At 34.4% G+C, this 9,230-nt stretch overlaps 2 non-coding genes across 2 annotated transcripts; both read left to right on the plus strand.

Moving 5' to 3' along the window:
* The first annotated feature begins 3,728 nt into the window (after positions 1 to 3,728).
* Positions 3,729 to 3,800, plus strand: TRNAQ-UUG (transfer RNA glutamine (anticodon UUG)). Its single transcript has one exon. It is a non-coding gene; the product is annotated as a tRNA-Gln (tRNA).
* Positions 3,801 to 5,786: 1,986 nt separating this feature from the next.
* On the plus strand, positions 5,787 to 5,858 carry TRNAQ-UUG (transfer RNA glutamine (anticodon UUG)). The gene has a single exon. It is a non-coding gene; the product is annotated as a tRNA-Gln (tRNA).
* Positions 5,859 to 9,230: the final 3,372 nt, after the last annotated feature.

Raw genomic sequence — 9,230 nt, forward strand, 5'->3', positions numbered from 1 at the left:
CAGTGGTAAGGGTTTGCGATCGTGAGTTCGCCGGTTCGATTCGCGGGATACAATGTCTGTTACATCAGTTACTTGATAGTATAAGTCTAGTCAAAATCGGTCCAGCCATTTCAGAAATTAGTCATTGAGTAGAGAGTAGTAGTAATCATTACAGTAGTGGTAGCTCAGCGGTTGCGGATTGAGAAGTCTCTATGCACAAAATCGAACCCGCAGTCTCTATGCACAAAATCGAACCCGCAGTCTCTATGCACAAAATCGAACCCGCAGTCTCTATGCACAAAATCGAACCCGCAATCTAGGATCGCGGGTTCGATTTTGTGCATTAATTGTATAGGATTGCCGATACTCACAAACAAGTTTCCAGAGTATGTGCAGCAGCATTCTCTGCGTACTATAATACCACACTGCAATCGCCAAACCGACAGCCAAGCGTAGCGATTATGGTGTATCAACCCATAGACAGCCTCCCTCACGGAAAGACCTATACCTTGCAGTAGGCATCTATGGGCTGAAACAAAGACAAAAACGAATTGAAACTTAACTAGGAGATCCGTAGTCGAATCAAAGTAAGATTCATAATAAAAGTAACATGGCATAATCCGGCCGATTGGGAAGTTGAAGTAGCAGTGAGAAGGCCAAAAAGCACAGAGAATAGTATCAGAAGACTCAGGAGACAACGGTCCGATAAACATAGCGTTGAACTTGCACTTAAAACGGGGACAGATGATCCTGTTAAGTTCATGAGAAGACACTAGATATAGACTTGATTATCTTAGAGCAGGGGTGAGCAACCTTTTTTGGTCGGAGGGCCGCAGTTTCAAAAACAGTGGGCCATGAAAAAAATAAAGTATATATTCAAGGTTTAAACGTAATTTATGGTCGTAATCAACCAATTTACAACTAATTAGACACTTTTATTATTTTTAAAGCCTTGATTCTAGCATTTCTTTAAAAAAATTACAAAAATAAATTAGAATTTACTTGCCTCGAGGGCCGCAAGCGGCCCGCGGGCCGCGGGTTGCTCATCCCTGTCTTAGAGCAATAATTTTACAGGTCTATTATTTTATTAAACAATAATAAATACGATAAATATTAAATTCTCAATGTGACGTCACAATTGTTTAACTTAGGCTTTGCTAAGCACATTCGTACATATTGTTTTTTTATAGTAAATAGTAATATACTGCGAAGAGCCTACAATATATGTATAATGTATATACCGAAGATTGGTAGAGAAATTCAGAAATGTCTTTAAATCTTCCTACATCTGCATATTTATAAAACTTAAAATGAATAAAAAAAAACTAATTATTTAATTCGCGTTACGAAAAAGCACGGCCATTAAAAGGTTGCGGTAAAATGTTTGCTAATCATTGGCGAGTGCTGTGAGCGGCCATGATCGATTGCTCATTAAACTAATGGTCGATCATATCACCTATCTTCGCGAGTGTGTGTCCTCGAATTTTTTTTATAGATAATATCCTGTATATTATCTGATTAGTTTATTGGTGTAGTTTTTACAAACAGCCTGTATAAACTTTCAAAAATTTTAAAATATATATTTAGCTTATTTTTCTTTTGGGATACAACAGGCAGCACAATAACTTCTGACACATTCATTTCTAGTAATATAAAGGCTGTTACTGAAAGTAAACAATAATTAATTTTAATATTTTGTTATTACTTTATTGATTATTTCTAAAACCATTTTTTTTATATATATAATAAAATGTTTTGGACATGTTAATGTAATTTTTTTTATATAATTCGTAATTAAGAAAAGGACCAATATATAGCTACTTCCGCCATGCAGCAGTAGTCGTGCAACAAAGTGCACCGCTCGCAAGCCCGTTGATAAATGCGCATTTTATTGAACGACTACTGCTGCATGGCGGAAGTAGCTATATATTGGTCCTTTTCTTACTTAGGATGGACTTTCGCAATATTCGTATTTGACTAAAAAAAGAATTCTATAGCTTCGACAATCGTAATATTCGCTGCAAGATCGAATCTAAAATGAAGAAATCCACAGAAGCAAAATCACCGCCGTAGCTCGAAGAATTTCTCGCTTGTAGTGGCAGTTGGCGACTATTGGGGCGAAGCGTTCTCGAGTGGCGATAACAAGTCGGTATACTCGGCCTGGGTGGACCCTCAGACTCAGTGCAAGACCGGTCATTGCGACGGCGATTGAGGGAGGCTTGTGCCTTGCAGTGCGCGTCTATCGGCTTATGATGATGAATATTGGTATACACACTTAGGTAAACTAAACTTAATCATCATTGTTTAATTTTCTTTTCTCCTTGAAAGATAAAAGATTTTGCAATTTGAAAGAGTAGTTGTGATTGAAATGTATTGCAGAATTATTCTCATTTAACATATTTTCCGAACCTTTGTAGAATCTCACGAAACTATTCAGTTTATCCATATACAGAATCCTTTGGTTGTAGGTGTCAAAAATTTAAAAGGTGAATGTATACTCGCATGGTAGCAAAAAGTATTTAAGCTTTTACACTTATTTCCAAACCCTCTATATTGAGTGATCTATATGATTTTTTTTGGAATTTCAATTACTTGTAGCAGTATAAAGTCTGCAAAGATACAGAATAAATAATAAGTAATTTAAATTTGGCTCCGTAAGATACTATCCGAATTTCGGAAACCCTCTTCTACCTATATTAACATAACGTAATTTTTTTATTTCTGAAACCATTACGGCTGAACACATATACATAACATATATGATCTAATCAACCATCCTGTATGTTGAAAATATATTTAAATTAAACCACGATTAACAAAATTGACTCAGTCATTTTGAAAAAAAAAATATTAATGAAAAGACGCCTGTATACATCATTATGGACATCTCAAACTCAATGGTTCCAATTGAATACAGAGTTATTCTTGAAAAACCGGAGTAATTTCGATTGGCTTAGTCGTCTAGAATTTTATCATATACGCAGCTATATTTGAGTACAGGGCCACACGACCCGCGTACGAAGGAAAAAAACATTTGGATTTAGAAGTGAAGCCGGCCCTGGTCTCGTGGGGACGTGGCGGACTCTAAACGCCTGTTAGCACGCACTGCGGCCCGCTATTGTCCCGTGCAGGGATGCATTTGGGCAACGGAATAAAAAAATATCCAAATATTTTTGATGCTAGTCGTGACAGATCTGTGTTGATATTTACCATTTGAGTACTTCATAGGAAGATTACATGAAGAGTGCAAATTCAAAGGAATTAGAATCATAATGAACTCCACTATAATAATATCCTTGATCTTAAAGCTAAGAAGGTTCCAAACGCGCCCTATTTTGAGAAGAACCCACAACAAACAAAGAGGGTTTTTTTATTCTGTGGTTCCTTTTACAACAGAGTAAATCATTTCCAAGCTTTATTATCAACTTGAAATCCTACTACACTGTAATATTTTTTTTTAGTTTTGGTTAATCAACCTTTTTTTACTAATTAACCAATTTTATGAAGCCTAGAGAAATGCTAAAGCATAGATAAACTATATTAATACAAGCTTATATTAATTTCAAGTGGTAACTTTACGTACATTGGTATTTTTGTCAATTGGCATCTCATGAATTGTTATTTAATATAAAGAAAGCTATATAAATAATCATACTACATAAAAGATGCGCTGTTTCTCTATCTATACAAGTTACACTTGTATGCATAAAAGTAATGAAACATGTTTTCATTTTGTTAACAATAATACCGGTTCCATGGTGTAATGGTTAGCACTCTGGACTTTGAATCCAGCGATCCGAGTTCAAATCTCGGTGGAACCTGTATTTTAATCACACCTCTTTTTTCACAACAAAATAATAAATGCTTTTCTCGATTTTGGGGAGTATAATTTTAATTTAATAAAGTACGCGATCGCTCAGATATTCACTGCGAGATAAAATAAAAAATGAAGAATTGCTCTCTTGAAGTGGCAGCCGATGGCCGCTGGGGTCGAAAGACAGAGAGGCAACTAAAAGCCGGTAAATGCGGCGTGGGTAATTGGTGAGTGTAGTTTCACAACATAACGTAAGTTAATTTTATAATTAAACTAATACAATGTGGGTTTAATCTATTAACTATCGGTGCATCAGTAAAGTAAATAGAATTATAAAATAATTATAATATAAAGCCTAAATCCATATTATGCCAGCCGATAGAATCCGAGAAAGTAAGGAATAGGCTTCCCCAAAGATCGCCGTGGTGACCAGTTTTGTACGCTACCTCAACTATGTCATCGCTACCAGATACCAGCTCGTAGTCGCCACTCGAGAAGCTTAAAATATAAATATTAGCAATATTTTTTTTTTATTTTTGCAAATTCCAAATCCGGCCCCCCTGGTCAGAATAGCCGCGCATATATAATTCAGCAACATCCACGTGCGTCTCGGACGCAATCAGTATCGTGAATAATTGATGCGCCCAGCCACGATGATTGCGCCCCCGCGAGATTGCACGAAGATTTCAGCCCCAAGTCCGGCCCGGGTGGATTTATTTTATCATAACGACTTCGGGCAGCGCCAGAATTGAAAAGAATTGTTTATGAACAAAAATGTCACTGTGATCTAAGCTACCATAAATTAACATTTATCTTTAATTAGTGTTTTCAGCGATAACTCTATTCTTCATAACGAAAAAAAGATTTACATGAAGGTCGTTCATATTTTTACTAAACAGTAAAATACTTGGCAATTTCGTAACATAATAAGCGAACAAATTTCCATCGTGATCACGTATATAGTAGTGGAAGTATATCATAGATATTTTGAACACTTTTGTAACTATATCAGCGATATTGTATACAATTCTCCATTTGAATAACTCTTTAGTAAAGCAAACGCAATTTTTGGACGAACAGGTTAAATAACACAGTTCTGTTATACGGGGTACCATTGACCATTGTAATAATATTTTATTTGAAACTTTTTATTTGATCTGAATCTAGATATTATAGCATTAATTTGATTTACAAATTTCGCCGGCTAAATGAGACAAAGCGTGGAATACGGTCAGCCAAAACCTCGTAAGTTATCATAAGGGCTTTCTAGGGAACACGTGCAGTACCACTGAATTGAAAATCCCAGGTCTTGGATCGCTCAAGTGTGCGCTCCGTGTAATGCCCTGGACGCTAAGAGGACCTCGGCATGGGTTTTCACATAAAAGCGTTTAGCTTTCCGACTCAACGGCACCGAAGAGAGCCAAGCCTCTACTTGTGGCATTGGTAGCATAGATAACTGCATCATCATTATCAAAAGCTGGGATTAGCCCTGGGAGAAATGGTGGAAGGAACTCCAGCAAAGCTTCTGTTTAAATTAAAAGGCGGACTTTTCTCCCTTTACCACCTTCCACGTTCTCTTGAACTATGTGGTATTCAGCTCCTATCCAGATAGATATTAAATATTCCTCTGTTAGATGTGATATGTTAAAAATATCAATATAGATCTATATTATGGAATGGAGATACGACAGGGAAAAATCTACTCAAGATATCTATAGGAAAACACAGCTGTTGAAGAATCTCATACAAAGGTGATACGATGGAAGTAATCATTAAATGTCTTATACAGTAGCGGCTTATTGTTTATAATCATTATTTGAACATGCATATAAAAGAGAAATAAAGAATGCTTGAAGTATAAAATTTATGTAAGATTATATGCTAATGGAAAGTTGACGAAACCAGTTTCATACGATCCGAGCCTTGACCTCTGTTAAGACGCTGTCTAGTTTAGAAAGAAACTGGTCGAACCAATTCAAAATGTAAAATGTACGGTTCCATGGTGTAATGGTTAGCACTCTGGACTTTGAATCCAGCGATCCGAGTTCAAATCTCGGTGGAACCTAGTATTTTGTAACGCAATCTCATACATTTCTATCTCCTTCAACGAAAGATTTTAATAATTTTTTAAGTATAAATAAAGATTTTTATATTAATAATAGCAATGTTGTTGATAATTCCTTGCGCTCTTTGATAAAAGAAATAACTTTGAATACAAACACGTGTATAATCTATTTATATAATCCTTATCATAAAAGCAAGGAATTACAATTTGAATCCAACACATTTGGCAAGCATAATAAAATATAAATATACATAAATCATACATGAAAAATATATATAAATCTAAAAGATATAGGGTATTTTATTATGAAAATTAAATACGTGACCTTTCATTTCGTACAAAGCACACATTGACGATCATTTAAACCATCTGACAGTGAAAAGGTATAACCTCTCAATCTTACCACACAGTTCCTCGGAAAGTTACTTACCGTACATACTACTCGGTAGCGGAATTAGTTACATCATATCTATAACAAGAGCCAAATCTCAAGGCCTTTGTAAGGCTATAAGCTGCAATATTTATCAATGTCTTAGAACAGTATTTACCTTTTTCCTAATATGTAATACTTTTAAATTTTAAAGTAGTATACTATTTACCATATGTTTTTTATTGTAAATTATATAATACACTTTTATTTAAAACAATATATATGTATATATATAAATCTATATTAACAAAACTGCTTTTTGTATCAATGGATATGCTTAAAGAGTGTTAGAGCTGACTCATAAGTTTTGCAGGCAGCGCAAGACCGGTCATAGTGGTTATCCTAGGGGAGAATTATGTCCTATAGTGGACGTATTTTAGATGAACAGAAAAAGAAGAAGTTTAATAATTACCACTGAACCCGCATATTTAATCACGGCCGCGTAGTGGATCCTAATTAAATTACAAAATGCATACTTAAAATACTCCAATAAAAATAATTCACCAAAAGTGGCTCCAGATGTAAGTTAATACTTTTGTTTGATAACTAAATTTTTTTATAAATGATAGGTGTCAAATTATAATCGTATGACTGTGCATGTAAATAAAGTTAAAAAGAATGAAAAAGTGATAAATTAAAACATATACATAGAACAAAAAGTTTACGCAAAATAATGTTTTTATTTCAATGTTCGAAAACTCGACACAGTTGACAATAAAATAAAGCCAATTGAGAGAGAAGGCTTGATAATGGCGCAAGTCGCGCCGAATTTCATCACAGCAAATATCACTTTCCGATATCATCTCACCCTTCCACAATGGCCACCGCCGGCGCCATCAAATATATTCAAATTGTACCGTGTCGCCACCACCTTTGTCGCACCTGCTTTACGATATATTTACTTCAAAATTGAACTTTACATCTAAAGTATTAAGGTCCTCTTTCCCTTTTAAATAAAGCACTCAATTCAAAACGTTGCAATATACGATTATGGATAGAAATTCTTATTCCACTCAAAATAACATCCGTTTCCTCTTAGCAGAGGTTCACTACTCCTTTAATGGCTGCAGCAAATGAATTTGGACTCTACCGCAAGGTAACAAGTATGAAATTTATTTGAAAGTAATTTACAAGTTAGGTTTAAGGAAAGCAAATGGAGATGGCAACGTTGAAACGTCTGCAAAGTCTTTTGTATGAAAGCGCTAAAAGCTAAGCGACGTGATCTTTTGTATAGAGCTGCTTACACTTGCGAACAGCTTAAAACTTGGAAAATTTTCGCAGTGCATGCTGTTTTAATTTAGTTGAACATATCGTTTATTTTTGTTTACGTTTAACAATATTATTTTCTTTTATTCTTTATTTTTCACTGCACTATAGAAATAAAATATACATATATAATATGTAACTAAGCCAGTGCTAAAGAAACACTAAACTATAGCATTACATAACGCAATAATATAAATTAAATACTACTTATGATATTGTAACAACAAGGCAAGTAAATGTATTCTGTTCAAATTCAAATTTACATGCGCTTTTGAATCATCGTATAATAGGTGTTCTGTGTAATAAATCGCGCTACATATTATCATAATTATTTCAGCCGCTGTTCCATTTCTGGATATAAAACCTCCTTCATGATTTTTCATAGAACATAGTTGAGAAGCAAGCTGCATCTAGCGTCTCTAGATGATATTGATGTTAAGTAGTTTATCCACTCTGTGGTTGAACAGCCCACGCTTCGCTTACTGGTCTATGGCCTTTAAACCAGAACCTTAAGGCGTAACGTAATATATGTTCATATAAAGTGTATTTATTATATAGGTATCATTATTTGTAAATATATTTCCGAAATAAATAAATATTGACAAGACTACGTAACGGTTTCATTATTCGTATAGATTTTCTGTACTCTGAATGTCGCAACGAAACGTCAAAGCGTATTTTTTATTCATGAGAAAAGATGTTAAGATGAAAGACGAAACGAACTTAAAAAAAATTACATAAACACATACGAGCATATTGAAAGGAGGATGTTCTACGGGTTCCGACAAATCAACTTACACACGGATCTTTCGAGAACATTAAAAAAACCGTCACGACACCAATGAGATGAAATTCTTTACTTCTCAAGTGACGGCAAACCTTATTTGCGTTCGACTGAGACGGGATTCGGTACAAACATAACGAGATCTTCATTTTCGCGAACGCAAAACGTACCAGGCGACGGAATTTACATAAAGATAGCTAACGGTGAGTTTGAGACGCATCAGAATTGAGTTAGGGAAAGGCGGGGTTACTTTAAAACTGTCGCTTAGTTGAGACGCAGAATCCGTTTAGAGTTTTTGAGAGTTTTATGAAGTTAGCAGCGCTTCGCGAGTCGAATTATCGACTGGAACATTCGAGAAGAGAATTTTTATTTTAAAGTCGTTTTCGTTTTAATATTATTTGCTATTGGAAAATCAATGACGAACTTAAATCTTAGTAAATAACATAGTAAGTAACCATTTACAATGTTTCAGAATTATATTTTAAAATATCATTTATTTAATTGTATTTTAATATACATGGTATATCTTTTTATGCATTATTGTATTATATATTTATGATATTCTAAATTATCTTGTTATTTGTTACAAAGATAAGTTCTTTCTGTTTCCACACTATGGTTGTCAGTAAGAAATTGCCTAAGGTGATCACCCATTGTACTTTTGTCTGCATAGATTTGAACTATTTGTTTTTTTTTTTTTCGTGTACAATATTAAAGAAATAATCATTTTTAAAGATAATTTACAATTTAGAATACCATACTTTGTAAGAAACGCAATGATGAAACTTTTTATAGCACTCTTATTGATTGTCAACTGTTTTTAATCTATTTTATTTTTGAGTCCCTCCTGCTTCACCAACAGTTGTGAAGAAGAATCAAGAAGAAACTCCAA

This window comes from Battus philenor, unplaced genomic scaffold, assembly GCF_028537555.1.
Source record: "Battus philenor isolate CCGP_79_NKW_IND1 unplaced genomic scaffold, ilBatPhil1.0.hap1 SCAF_2, whole genome shotgun sequence".
NCBI classification, from domain to species: domain Eukaryota; kingdom Metazoa; phylum Arthropoda; class Insecta; order Lepidoptera; family Papilionidae; genus Battus; species Battus philenor.